The sequence below is a fragment of the Molothrus aeneus genome, chromosome 2, assembly GCF_037042795.1.
Source record: "Molothrus aeneus isolate 106 chromosome 2, BPBGC_Maene_1.0, whole genome shotgun sequence".
Taxonomy (NCBI): Eukaryota; Metazoa; Chordata; class Aves; order Passeriformes; family Icteridae; genus Molothrus; species Molothrus aeneus.
Genome location: NC_089647.1, coordinates 15336831 through 15352144, shown reverse-complemented (window position 1 = coordinate 15352144; position 15314 = coordinate 15336831).

Here is a 15314-nt window from a genome sequence, read left to right as displayed (position 1 = left end):
ATGTATAGTTATGTTATTGTAGTTTAGATGTCCTCTGTTCTCCCCACAGTTCCCTTTCCCCCCTGTGTTGCTGCCATCAGACAGCCTGGGCTGTCTAGGACAGGTACAAAGAAGGCTGCACATGTGTCCCTGGCATGGGGCAGTGGGGAATGGAAAAGCTCAGGGGGTTGCTCAGGGGGTGCAGCGCGGCAACACCTGACCCCCAATCAAGTCACAAGAGAGCAATCTCCACTGATAAATGGCAAAGAAGAGCTGACTGACAGACTCTGGGAGGGCTGGGCTGGCTGATGCAACCTCCAGGGGTATAAAAGACTGAGCATCCATCCTGAAGATGAACTGGCCATGTGGTATCCACGAGGGGCAGTTCCCAGCGCTGCAGCTTTTTCCTTATGTACTCCTTTGGTGTACTTTTGTCAAGGTTTAATACATTACCAGTTATCCTTTCCAAAGGGCAAATCAGTTAATGGTTATGGGGAAAGCTGCTTCCCTCTGCTATCGCTGAGCTCCCTGGGTCTTCCTTTCCTGGTGGTCTTGGGGTGACGAAACAACCTCATATCTGGGGAGACTTCCCTAGATTAATTCCACTGTTCATGCTTTGAATGTGATCTTCAATGTATGACTGGTGTGTCATGAGAGGAGGAGGAGTGCAGAAGTTCCCACATCCTGCAGAATGAAAGGTGAAGTGCTTTTCTCTGTCCCAGGCCCTGGGTGTTGGACCTGAGCACCAAAATCTGCAGGTAAGAGATTCACAAAGACCTCCATTCCAGAGACTGTGTCTGTGCTAGGTGTTTGGGTGGCAAACCTGCAGGCATTGAGTAGGAAAAAAGTCAGTCGTCATCCAGATAAGCTGGTTTACTGACAGACCCAGATGGCTGCAGGAAGACCAGCTGTGTTTGATCTGGAAGAGCACATTCTTCCACCATCAGACCTCCTGGAAGAGTCTGTCCCATGGCTGGGGTTGTGTAGTATAATGACCATGCTGATGAAATGCTTTTAGGGTAGAAAAATGACAGCTTACCCACATGGAAATGAATCCACATTGAGAATGATACCAAAGACAAAGCTTGACTTGCTGGCTTCACCTGCCAGCAATAGGTCTGGAATTCTAAGCAGTAGGCTGCATTCTGTCCCCTCACCCATGCTACAGCAAATCCCATCTCCCCATGCAGGGCAGGCAGGAGGGGTCTTCTGCTCTTTGCTGATGCCTTTGTTCAGTCTGCAGCAACTTCTGCTGTTTCCCTGCTTCTTCTGGCAACCTCTGCAACAGCACCTGCTTTCCCCCTAACTTTACACTACCTCTGGGTTTAGCAACAGCTGGAAAGATAATTAAAATCTCTTTTGCCTACCTCCACCTTCCCAGGTCAGTAATAAGCAGCTGTTTAAGCCCCAGGTTTATCCTTCCCTTCAAGAAAGCGAAGCACGAGCAGGCAGCATCACAGGGGGGAAAAGCTGATTTCTTAAGTGGCCAGACAAGATGTGCCCCTCTCTTGCATCCCCCCTCAAGTACAGCCTGAATCAGTGTGTGAGAGAGAGGACACTGGGTATAAATGGTTGTGGAATCAATCTGAGCTGGTCCAGGGAGGAGTTTCTGGTCCAGGGAGTCTGGCAAGCAGTGACATCCTTTCCATCAGCATTGGCTCTGTGGTCCTGCAGTTCATCAGGCACCTTGATGGGACAGTGGTGCATTCTGTGCAAGACAAAGCTCAGGGAATACCTGAGTTGCAATACTAAACAATATAAGTTACTGTTCACAGTTCTTTATGATCTGTATCTAATGCAAATGCTGACTGCCTCCAGGCATCACCCCCAGAGGAAATAATAATAATTACCTTATCTGTAACAGTTGCCTTAGCAATTTCCTGTAGCCTCGGTACAGCTTAATATTTAAGGAACTATATAATAGGTGTGCATTTATAAACCAGATTCTCAACACTTACATAAGACCTTTCTAAATGTTAATCCATCAATACTCAACACTTGAAAAAGGCTTAATTGAGTGGCAAATAATGAGAATTATCTTTATAACTCTGAGGATGGCCACAGAGGTCACCATTATTTTTAGCAAAGGGGCTGGAACTTAAGCACTTGATTCTTATGCCACAAGATCTCCTTGCAGTCACAGGTTTGGATTGTGTAGGTAGGCACGTATGCACCTATATTTAATATATTATATATTATATATTTAATATAACCAACATTGAAATGGGTTGAGTGCACCATGATGTGCAGATGTGGGTCTGACATGAAGTAACAGAAGTTTGAGGAAATGGATAATCTCCAGACATGCATATGTGTTCATACATATGTAAGGCTGGAGATAAACCTTATCATTTTTCACATCTCACTAGGAACGTAGAAACTGCTCTTTGTGAGCAGGTTTGTAAAATTCAGGAGAAAATATGGACCTTCCCTTGCATCAGAGGCTTGGAGGCAATGTCAGAGCCATGACTGCAGTGGAAACACAGAAGCAAAACTGATTTAAAAAAATAAATAAGTGCAGGTGATTGTGTCAAATTAATTTCACGTGCAGTTGTCTTGAAAACAAACAAGAACAGGTCAGAGCCATTCTGCCTGTAACAGATGTTGAGATTTCTTAACTAGCAGTCAAATCTCTTTGCTGATTGGTGGTCTTAGCCTGTTGCTTGTAGGACAGATGCTAGGCAAATCCTCTCCTCACTTATGGCTGGGGGAAGAAAGGAAAAAGCAGTGGAGGTTATGGGTGCTTGGAAGGCACAGCCCAGCAGTGTCTGAGCAGATCCTTGCTCTGGATTGCTCATCTGTGGAGCAGCAGAGCAGTGCTGGAGAAGGGGAGGCTACATCTAACCAACATGACACTGTCCAAGCTGGTTGAAAACCAGACATAAATGACCCTCATGCCTCTACATTTTGCTTTTCAGAGCAGGTCTTGAAGAAAAAGACAGGGTTTGGAAGAGCACATTTTACTTCTCTGGTTAACAGGTTAAATAAATAATAAATTCCTGGAGGAAATGCTTTACTAATTAAGGCCAAATTGGAAATTGCTGGTTTACACTGAAAAGAGCTGCTCCAAAAAAAGCTGGACTGCTCTACAATCACTCACATGAGTAAGCACAGCAAAAACAGTTTAGCCTGGAAGGAGCTAAAATGTGCACAGATAAAATCTTACTTTGAAAGCAGCAACAAAGGACACATAATTTATATCTCAGTTGGTGACTTCATATGTATTACAGAGTTTCTCCAAAATGTATTGGAAATCATAATTCATTTTTGCAATAATGAAAATAAAATAATAAATTTCAGGATTTTTTTTGAGACAAAGAAAACTCTTTAAGCAGCACTGGGGGATTAAAAGAGATTTTGTCAAGGAGAGACTTCTGTTGACTTGAGGGCTTTGGATCAGGCTGGAGATTGGCAGCTAGATGGACAACAGAATACAAGCATGTCTGTTAGATAGGGGGATGGTCGAGTAAGTTGGAGCAGATCAGAGGCTGACTGCAGTGGCTCAACATGGAGCTGGTTTTCAAGGGGCTGGGTGCTGGCTGGAGCCTTGCCAGTGCTTGTGATGGGAGCATGGCAGCAGCCAAGGATGACTAATGGAATCCTGGAATAGAGTCACAGAATGGCTTGTGTGGGAGTGATTGACAAGAGCATCTCATTCCAGCCCCTCTGCCATGGCAGGAACATCTTCTGCTACACCAGGTTGCTCCAAGATCTGTCCAGCCTGGCCTTGAACACTTCCAAGGATGGGACAGCCACAGCTTCTCTGGACAACCTGTGCCAGGGCATCATCCCTCTTACAGCCAAGAATTTCTTCCCAATATCCCATCTAACCCTGCTTCTGGCAGTGTGAAGCCATTCCCCCTTGTCCTGTCACTCCAGGCCATTGTCCAGAGTCCCTCTCCAGCCCTCTCTGTTAGGCCCTGGCAGGGGCTCTAAGGTCTGCCTGGAGCCTTCTCTTCTCCAGAATGAACACCCCCATCTCCCCCAGCCTGTCTGCAGAGCAGAGGGGCTCCAGTTCTTGGAACATCTTTGTGGCCTCCCGGATTTGCTCCATGTCCCTTTTTTTTTTTTCTTCCGCTACTCACCTGGCTTCAGCAAGCACTGCTGTTCAGTGGGAGCTGAATGCTGGGCTCTGATGTCACCTTAGAGCTGCCTGGGGGGGACAGCTGCTCTTAGAGAAACAAAATTCAGCTTTGGGAAAGGGGTTTTACCTGCCTTGTTTGGAAATACTGTCCCAGGAATCACCAGGTAAGAAGCTCTTTGTATCAGGCAGCTGATATGAAAAATGTACTAAAATATGTGAGTTTCTTTCAGTTTGGAAATCTCATCTCTGGTATGACTCAAAATGTGATACAAAACTACAGCAAAATACTTAAAAAGTATAAATGGTCCATGTCCTGACAAGTCAAGACAAAGAAAGTGAGAGTAGAGGTGGAGGAGAGAGCAGGGATTAGTGATTAAAGGAAAAACAGTTTTTAAGGGTCAAAACCATTCCCAAACCTACATTTATCCAAAGAAAAGATCTGTTGCATTAAGAAGCTGTATATAATTTCTGGAGTTACTAATTTCTTTCATATAGGAAGAGTTACTATCTCTGTGTGGTTCTGATCTTTTCCTTTATGCTGGAATATATTCTGTGTTTCTCATCTAGGGTAGCATTTAATTTTTTCATGAACACTAGGAAAGTCACAGGACAAAGCCAAGGAGGTAACTCTGGTCATCTTGTCCAGAACACAGCAGCTTCAGACATTTGCTGGACTTAGGAGCCATCAGTGGAGTTGGGCAATGTTGTCCCTGTCTGTATGTGCAGGAGATGGGTTCTGCTGAAAGATGCCAGTTGTAGGTGGGAGGCAAGGAGTGCTTCTGTTGAACCAGGGCTGGAGGCACTTGCAGCTTCAGGTGTAGGATTTTACTTGACCCCTTTGTAATTTAATTTAATTACACAAGTCATTGCCTGTAATTTAATGACACGAGTCATTGCCTGTCTACAACTGTCACCGCCATAAAGCCCTCTAATACAAAAACCTCCAAAAACAACAACAACAACAAAAACCCCCACAAAAACAAAAACAAAAACAAAAACAACCCAGCACACCTATCTGTTAAATAAATATCCTCCCTTTTGGTGCTGTTTAGACAAGAGACCACCTGTATCCTGTTTGGTGGTCTCAACTTTTTGTCAGGCTGAGACCACCAAAGGACGACAAGCTTTCTTTGACACCTCTTTTTCAAAATACCCATTCCTTTGTCTTTCATAACTGTGTGCTGTACCCAGAATAGATCTCCTCAGTAGAAAGGAAGAGTTAGATTCTTCAGCCTGCTGGTTGCTCAGTGGATGTGATCATCCTGTGCTGCATAGGCACAGTGCTGGCATGTGGGCGCCTCAGAGTCCACTGGGACCCTTGGGTTTATTCAGCTGACCCCAGCCAACATGAAACTTTACATTTCTCTATGTTAAATCTCTTGAGTTCTGAAGGCTTCTTGGGAGCCTAGCCAGTCTTATTTTCTAAGAACTGGTTGAGTTGAATGACAGCATCCTTTGGCAATGTTCAGTATCTCCTATTTGATCAGCTGCTCTTCCCTGAAGGAGTCTGCCAGCTCTCAGATGTCATTCAACCTGCTGCAAGATCTAAAAGCCTCTGTGGAGCTTTAATGTCTTGATGATTTATGGCTGGGATTGAGACTTTGTCCAAACTGTTGCTCTATTTGTATAAACCTTTCAGGCTGATGGAGGACTCTGCAAATTAAGTCTCTGACTTTTATTTAGACTCTGTGAAAATTGGGTTGTTCCCAAGTGACTTTACATCTCACCTCAGAGCGAGGAAAATGCAGTCATGCAGTAAGGATTCATGCAGATCAAGGGCTCACTTTGTAGATCTGAATCAAAGATTTTCAAAATGTTTTTTCCAGGGACAAGTCATAGGTGGGTGATAGAATTGAACCAGTTTAATGTACATATAGAATTGAACCAGTTTAATGTACATATCTTCTTACTGCACTTGCTCAGTGTCTGTTTATGATGAATGTAAAGCAGACCCAATGTTTAGGCAAATGGGCTCCCCTTTATGTGCTGGGATTTCATGTCTACCAAGGCCTGTTAGACTTTTAAAAAGGAAAAAACAAAAAAATGTGCCTAGTTTTTAAATAATGCATCAGTGCATCACTCTTCATGTTATAAACCATTGAAAAAAGTGGAATTATTTATATTATTTGTACGACATTAAGTCTCAGGAAGAGCAGATATAACCCATTTACTACTGTACAAACAAATACAGTTTGTGTCTCCTGAGTTCAATGTCTTGCTAAAGCTCATGTACGAAATCTGTGGCAGAGCTGGAGCTGTAGGACTTGCTTCTGCCCGAAAACCCAAGGCTGGATCAGCTGGCTGGTGGGTACCTTTGAGGTATGAAGGGCAAACAGAGGGCTGTGAAAAGGTTTCTGAGAAGGGACCATGGTGGTTTGCTGGGCCAGCACTCCCTTGCTGCTTGGAACTTCCTGCTGTTGATGTTCCAGGAGAGAGAAACTGGACAGAGATGACATTTCCTCATTTTTTAGGGCTGGCTTTGCAGCCTGGGCCATTTTTTCTGGAAGCATTTAATAGTCATAGCTGATCCCCAGATGTGTGGCTAGAAATAGTATTTTTTTCCTCTTTCACTAATATTTTGATATTAAAAGCTAGAAATAAACTAATGTTTATAAAGACATTCTGGGCAGGTTATTCCATGTTTTCTTGCCTCTTCCCATGAAAATGCTTGTGCTGGACCTAGTCAAAGGCAGGCTCCTGGCTGTGACACCCATGTTGGGTCAGGATGGCATTGCTGACCTTTGCCTGGGCTATGAACATCTCTTGGAGCAATTTGCCATTTGTCAGAAAGAAATGGGAGACAAAACTGCTCTATCTCCTGCTGCAACTGCAGGTGTGTCCCAGAGGTAGGGGGAACTGAATTAAATCTCCCCTATCCAAAACCCTGAATGCCACTCTCTCCTTAATAATAAAGAGATTTACTCCAAGCCTTTTCCAATAAAACTCTGAGTTTACGTCTCTGTTGTAGGATGAAGGAAAACATCCTTTTGAAACTTGAAAGCAGAGAAAGAGGTAAAACCTTACAAGCTTGACTTGGATAATTTGTAATCTCAACACTAGCTGTCTAATTTCAGTGATTTAATGCATTTTGAACCAACTGCATCTGAGTTTGGGATTTCAAATAAGGCCCAGGTTTTGACTGTGCCTGTGCAAAGGGGACAGAAGACCACATGGAGAGCTGGTCCATGGGTCTAGGTACAACCTCAAGCTGAGAAAGTCTGAAGGAAAGCTGGGGGGAGGGTCCCTGATTTCTAATACCCTTTTCCTCAACAGGGGCCAATGTCAGAAGTGAGTTACCAGGACAGATGGCCCCTTCGATCTGTCCCAGAAAGGTCATTCCTGCATTCTTATTCTCATCAGTGTTCGTTGCAAGCAACACTACATCCAAGAACTGTACAGATGTAAAATGAAGACCTGGGAAATGCCAGTATAAAAAAATCCTTCTTTTATAATTTTATTTCTTATGATGAAGCTTACACTGATATAAAAATAATTCAGCTTCAGGCTCAGCTTCCTCATGGACTATTTTAACCAGATTAGATCTACAGACTTTATTAGAAAGTGGTATTTTCAGAAATGTGCTGCAAAAGAAGGAAAATGGAGTGCAGCAGTAACGTGTATGGTCAGCATTTCCAAAGGAAACTATGTTTATTGATCATATAATGTGTGAGTGTACTTGTATCCCTCTGCAGGGCTTTGAAATCCTGAAATCCAATTTGTTCCAACTCTGGCAGAGCAAAAAAGGAGTCAGAGAGAGGAAGTTTGAAAATTCTGCAAAATCTGATGGAAGGGAGAGAATCCACCATTTCCTGCAGCAAAGTTACTGTGTCACTAAGCAGCAGATAATCCCCATTTAAAAAGTTATTTTGGATACACTGATGATGGGAAAACTTTCAGCCAGAGCTTGAGATTTATGACACATGCAATAGCCCCAGCTTCCAAGCATGGGTTCTGCAGCTCAGGCAGCAGCTCCTTTTGTCAGGGCAGCAGTTTCAAGGAATGTGTTTCATCATGTCCATCTGCAGTTGCCTAAGAGTGGATGTGAGCCAGGCCAGGTTCTTGGTGATGGGGATGATTTGCAGCACCACGTTGCACGTGCTGCCAGTCCTGTCTTCCCTCCCTGCTGCCCTTCAGCCTCCCTCAAACCAATGCTTCCCAGTTCAGGGGAGCTGCCTTGCCCCTGTCCTCCCTGCTCAGCTGCTTCAAGGCAGCTGCTGGGTTTGAAAGCTGGTCTTTCTTCTCTTTTTTGGAGACACTTGCTCTTTAATTTCATGCCCAGGCACCCCTCCCAGTAGTATCTCACCTGCGCTCATGGCAGCCCATGGCAGTTCAGTCTCTCATTTACAAGGGTCAGCAGTGGGGGGACTCCACAGGGCTGTCTTTGTAAGCTCCAGTGGAAGAGGGAGGGCAGCATTTACCTGCATCTGTCTGTGGGGTCTTCTCTTGCCCCCACAGCTGCCCCAGGCCAGCAGAGTGATGCCTGCTGAAAAACAGGGAAGAATTATCTGGCAGAGCCAGGGCTGGGGGCTTGCAAGGGCTGTCCCAGCCTGGCAGGGGGGCTGGGGTGTTTCACAGGCAGAGCAGGACAGCAGATGAACACAATGATAGTCTCAGCATCACAGGACACATTTTACTAACTGAGACCATGAAAAACCCTGGGGGAGTAGGAGAAAAAGAGAGGATGGAGCAAGCGAGATGCTGGCATCAGCAGTGGCTGCCTGCTCTCAGTTTACTCCAAGGAGTCCTCTAATAATTCTGGTGGAGGCCATTCATGCTTTACTGGGATCTTCAGAAGTGTTTATGGGATGATTTCTGTGGAATGGTTGTGCTGGAAGCAGTTTAAGGGAGGTATGCTGTTATTAGAAGATTTTTTTAAGCTCAATTTGGACACTTCTTGCTGTTATATAACAGCAAGGAATGAGCCCCAGCAGCTGTTTGCTATTTATTGGAGTCCACAGAGGAGTAGTGAGGAGGGAAGCAGCAGGAAGGGCTTCAGCAACGTGGAGAGTTCTTCCTTCTCCTTTTCCACAGGTTTTCTGCAGGGCTTTATTGAATATTTATAATTTCCTGCCCCACACAGATGTCACAGCTGAAGAGTAAAGTCCTGAAGAGCACCCCATGAAGCCAGCACTGTGTGAGCTGGTACTGCTCAACCCTCAAACTGCAGACTCAGAAATCATCACTACACTGTTTATACCCTTTGTGTTTTCATGTTCATCTTTTATTATAAATAAAGGCTCCAGTTTGTTCCTTCAGACATTACATCGTCCTGACCTCTCTCCTGTATGGCAAATGGAGACAGAGCAGATTTATGCCCCAAGAGACAACAATTTCTAGTGTATTTCTGCACACACAGTCCTGGTTCAAGCTGCCATAAAAACCTTTCTTTTGCCCCATATATAACTCCATGTAAAGTTCTCCAGACACATTTATGGGGCTGATTATGGCTTTTGACCAAACTATAGGGAGTAAAAGTGGTTGGCAAAGCCAGTAAGACTCCAGGAATTTCAGCCCATCCAGCGGAGGATCTCTTTTGGTGCCACAAGGCCACTGCAAGGAAAGTGAGAAAATTCAGTTGTGAATCACTCTTTATGAGAGATGTAATTTTCTGCATGGGGAATCTGTTCAATCTGTTCAAACCCCTGCTCAATCTGGGAATATTTTTGGTGCAGGGATAAGGCCATTTGGGGAAGGTTGGCCTTGGAGTCTGCTATGTCACTGCAGTCCTGCAAAAGCTCACTCAGCAGAGGCAGCTTTTAAAATACCTTCTCCTTTCTGATGAAAGATTCTGCAGTGTCTCTAAACACAGCATTTGAAATCTCACTCATCTCTCTTCTCTTCCCCGCCTCCTTGATGATCCCTCCTTCAAGCTGTCAGGGTTTAACAGCCCTGCTCTGCTACATTATCGACACGTACAGCAACTCACAGGTGACCTTTGCTCTTTCTAGCACTGCAGGAAAGCTGCAGGAAAGGGAACAGGATCCCATTCTGGTTCATTCATCAGCCACAAAACCATCTGCTGTGTGTGGAGCACAGGAGTTTTATTAGCCGTGTGATACAGCAAGCAGAAAGGGCTCTGCTCTGCTGCCATATGCCCAGGAACAGGATAAAACCTTTTCCTTCCCTCAGAGGAATTTGAGCAAGCTCCATCACACTCCCTGTACTGAATTTCATTCCTTCTCTTTTTGCTGCAGGATCACTGACAAGCTCTTTCACCCCAAAAGATCTAGGTCCCACTTGGAAAGCAGTGGGAACCATACAGAAAACTTCAAAGAAAAGTGTCAGACAAAGTCCTGGCCTCTCTGAAGGCAATGAGAATTTCGCCACTTCTTCCTGTGAGCCCTTTCACTCCAGTAAGCCGTGCTGCTTTAGTGTGTGAGCAGAGCTTTTATTTTCCCTGGAGCCTTTATTTTCCATGCAGATGGAAAACAGAGGTGCAGAAGGGCTGCCAAGCTGAGAGGCAGGTATTTTGCAGTTTCAAATCCCCAGTGCCGTGTATTTTACAAATCCCCCGACCTAATTTTTATCACTAAGGAGGTCTATTACACTTTCAGCTGGGGCACAAAGGAGTGTGAAGAGTGGTATCATTGGACCAAAGACAAATCCTTCCCACAAGGACTTATACCAGGATAGTCAAGTGAAAGCTAGGAGAAAGGAATAGCACTTGAAAGCCATTGACTTGGCCTCTTGCCTACTCTTTCCTCCCCCACCTTGCAGCACTTGCTGATGTTTTCAGGGGTTTCTGTTCATGTCCAGTTCTTTCCTCTGCTCCTTCCCACTATTGCTCTATCTCTGGTGGCATGTTGGTACACAGGCATCTCCTGGAGGGCTGGTTTAAGAACTACACAGGGATGCACAGGAACGGTGACTGGGACTAGTAGAAAGGAAAAACGATCAATAAACACTTAGCACCTGTTTGGAGGGACCCAATCCAGGCTATTCCAGCCTAAATTGTTCTGTAATTCTGTTTGCAACCATGACCCTTTTCTTTTTACCTCTTTTGCCCGTTCTGTCCTCTGGCTGTTATCCTCTGGTCCTCACTGTGCTGTCTCAGAGCACCCAGGCTGCACAGGATGGATGTCACCAGCCCATAAGACACCCAAGGGTTCAGCATCCTCTTTCCAGCACTCCCTGAATTTCCCACTCTCTAGCCCTACCCTGACTTCACTCTTCCACAGACTAATTGAAGCCAGACCTGGTTCAGACTTTCAGCTCTGCTCAGATCCTTTCAAGTATTTATTTTTCTAACCTTCCAAAGGTGTCAGATGCTAGTCAGGACCTGGACCATGAAAAGGGAAAAGGACAACATAACTTCAGGTGAAACAAGAGCCTCAGAAGATTCTTCTGAAGCTGCCACAGGGAGTCCAGGCAGGTGCTCTCTCTAGAAACCAAGTCCCCTGGGAAAGGGGGTGGTTTACTACCTGAAATTTGTATTCCTTCTAGGAAAAGTCTGTGTGAAAGAAGAAGTCTATATATTGACATCAGGACTGCAAGAAAAGCATATATAAATCTACATGAGCATGTAGTAGGGGTGGTAGAGAAATAATCCTCCCTGAGAGTTGTCTGCTGAAGGAAACCACCCCATCACCATCTCAGCAGCTGGTTGGGACAGGGTGCTATGGACTGGGCAGTGAGGGACCCAGTCCTCCCTTAGGATCACCCCAAACTTCTTGGGGACCAGGCCTTTTCGGACACTTCAGGTATTTGGAGCTGGCTCATGTGAAACTTAAGCACCCCCATTTCTGGATTCCAGGAGCCATCATTAAGGTGGTGAGCCTTTTCCCTGGGCCAGAGCCACAAGACTGACTCTAATTCACATCTGTGTTCAAAATAAAACTGCTGTGAATTGTCCTTGATGCAGAGACTGCATTTTCCCTTTTCTACAGTAATTCCTTCTCCCCCCCTGCTATTAACCCTTGCCAAATTTGCAGCCTCTCAGCTTTGACTCCCACAACTCTTTGTGTCTTCTTCCCCCGTTTGTAACTTGAGGTTCACAGGACTGCTCAGGTTCAACCATTACCTTCCAGGACCTGCACATCCCTGTTGGAATTGCTGACTTCCAGAGTGTCAGATTGTGTCCCTTACCCCAGCCCTGTAAATCATGACCCTGTGTATAATTTTTAAGCATGCTGTTTTACATTTGGTCATGTGAAAGTACCACTAGTTTATTAGTGCTTGCATATCAGCTACAGTGAATTGCCTCCTGTTAGCAACCTGTCTTGGTTTTTATTGCTCTTGCCATTCCCAGAGTCATCTGCTGCGTTATTTATCCATTACAATTTTTGTGCTTCTTCTTAGCCTTTGACAAAAATTTTATATAATAAAAGTCTACAGACAAATCCACCTGAAGTACAGCTATGAAATGTATTAGGACAAAGATGTGCATAAGCATTTAAACCCTCATTTCAGACATATCTGACACTTTTATCCCTTCAAATGTACATTATCTGGTGGTTCCAACTTCATAGGAGAAATGTTCTGGTGTAATTTAGAGTATTCCTGTGTAAATATGCTACATCTATACTGTCATTTTTGCCTGTCAAAACTTTTGTGAGATTGGCTTGATGTGATTTGTTTTCTGTGTGGATCAGTGTTATTTTTCTCAGTGATGTAATTAACTCCATTAATTTTTTCCATGACTGGAGTTAGGCTGATAGCCCAAATTTACTGAGGTTATTTTGTTTCTCTGTCCCAGAAGGACTCTTTCCATTCTCAGGATGCAAGTTACTCCTCAAACTCAACAGCACATGTTGGTCCTTGGTTAGTTTTTCTGTAAATCTGGGCTGCCAGTTACACAGATAGCTAATATCTGTGTATCTGATATCATTAGCTATTTTTTCATGTGTTTTCCTCTTCTAATGTAAAGTATTTAATCATCATGATGTAATATAAATATATTTCCCCCCCAAACTGGAATAAAATTGTTTTCTGAAGACAGTCATTGTTTCTGAATGATGTTATTAAGTCTGTTCTTTCTATATTCATCTGTCTGTCCATGAGCCAATATTACACTTAGGATTCATTCTGATTTTGATTTATTAAGATGTCCTACTTATTGTGCCAGCTTTCCTTTCTCCCTTTCTCCACCCAAAAATAGCTACAATTTGTAGATTTTAATTTTTGCTTTTAAACTCCCTTGGGTATTGCATACTGGAGTTTTATGATTTTTTCATAGGTGCATTCACTGCCCTTGTGTCTCAGATTGGAAATGGATGTGTGTATTCTATTCCTACCTGATGGGGCTATTATCTTCTGTTAATTGGGCAGTTTTTCTTTATCTTTTTCACAACCATTCCTCCCTCTGGTGAGACATCTGCTGTTAATGGGGCATTGAGTGTCACTGCATGACTGATAAAATTACAGCATCCCATTGTGAGATGCTCCACCCAGGGGAGGAGCCAAGCATTCCTACCTGGATATAATTAGAGACCTAGTAGACTACAGCCAGCATTTTTCACTGGATTCCCAGAGGAGCAGCTGTTTTCTCCACTGGATTCCCAGAGGAAGACCAGGCCCATCTACACCACCTCTGGACCTTCAGAGGAAGACTGCACCCTTCTACAGGATCCCTGCTCCAACAAAACCACACCTGACACTGCAGGAGCACTGCAGCCACCATTGAATCAGACTGCTACCAACACCCTGACCCACAGTCTGTCCGGTCGTATTCTGACTCTGTCAGTGTTGCTTTGTATTACTGCATATTTTATTGTATTTTATTTATTTTATTGTATTTTATTTATTTTATTTATTTTATTTTGGTTTAATTTTAATTTTAATGTAATTTTATTTTAATTTTATTTTATTTTTTATTTTATTTATTTTATTTTTGATTTTTTAATTTTATTTTTAATTTTATTTCTTTTTCAAATTTTATTTTACTTGCCTAATAAAGAACTGTTATTCCTGCTCCCATATCTTTGCTTGAGAGTCCCCTTAATTAAAAAATTATATCAATACAGAGGGAGGGGGTTTACATTTTTCATTTCAGGGGAGGCTCCTGCCTTCCTTAGCACACACTTATCTTTCCAAACTAGGACACCTTGTAGAGGAGTTTTTAAAAAAAAAACTAGTTTACTCTTCTCTTTCAGCTGTGGGCCTTTGTTTCTTTAAATACTTATAGTAAAGTATTCTTTACCAGTTTCCAATTTTCATTTAAATTTTAAAATTCCTTTTCTTTGCTAACCAGTTTTTCATTTGTTTTTGAATCAATAGAATAGACTTAAAAAACTTTTTAGACTTTCTTTCCTGTATTATAAGGGAAAGCAAAGATGAGGAACCTGTAATACATATCTAATCCCCTGATCTGAAGTCTGGGGATTTTAGAACGTGATAAAGGTCCAGTTTAAATGATAAGAATTGGAAGCACTTTAGTATTGCATTTGTCTGACTGTGTTCCCTGGCAGGACCTAATAACATATTATCATATTTTTTTAATAGATGAAAATAATTATTTCGTCATTATTTTGAAGGATGAAATCCAGAGAAAGTATTTATTATTTGAGCATTTACAGCCATAGAAAAGATGATTTTCAAGCTTGCAGTGGTGTATCTAGGAGACGGTGCTGACACTTGTCACCTGTGAAAACCCAAGCAGTTTAAATTCAGGCTGTGTGGATTTGGCACAGTCTGATTTTTAGTAGTGGGGGAGGGCCACCCCACAGCATAGGGATGGGTTCTGTGAGAAGGTGCTAGAAGCTTCCACTGTGTCCAACAGAGCTGATCTCTGATGGCTCTGAAGGTGGACATGGTGCTGGCCCAATTAGAGAGTTTGATAGCGCCTTGTGATGACATATTTAAGAAGAAAATCAAAACAGCATGTCACATTCACATTTTCTGAAAAACCCCTTCACCCAGATTTTTCCCCTGGGAGGCTGAGAAGCCTCAGATAAAAATGAAAACAATAATTATCTCATTTGCTTCTGAAAACAATAATTATCTCTGTTTTGCTTGTGTGGAATGTGTTTGGAGATTGTTTACTACAGGTGATCGTTTCATTGGGTTTCTGGTGTGAGTTGTTTTGTCTCATTGGCCAGTCAATGCCAAGCTGTGTTGGCACTCTGGAGAGTCACGGGTTTCCATTCTTATCTTTTTAGCCTTCTGGAAGTATCCTTTCTGTATTCTTTAGTATAGTTTAGTATAGCATTCTTTAATATAATATAGCATCATAAAATAATAAATTATCCTTCTGAGAACATGGAGTCAGATCCATCATTCCTTCCCTCGTCTGGGGGCAACGCAAATACAGTAA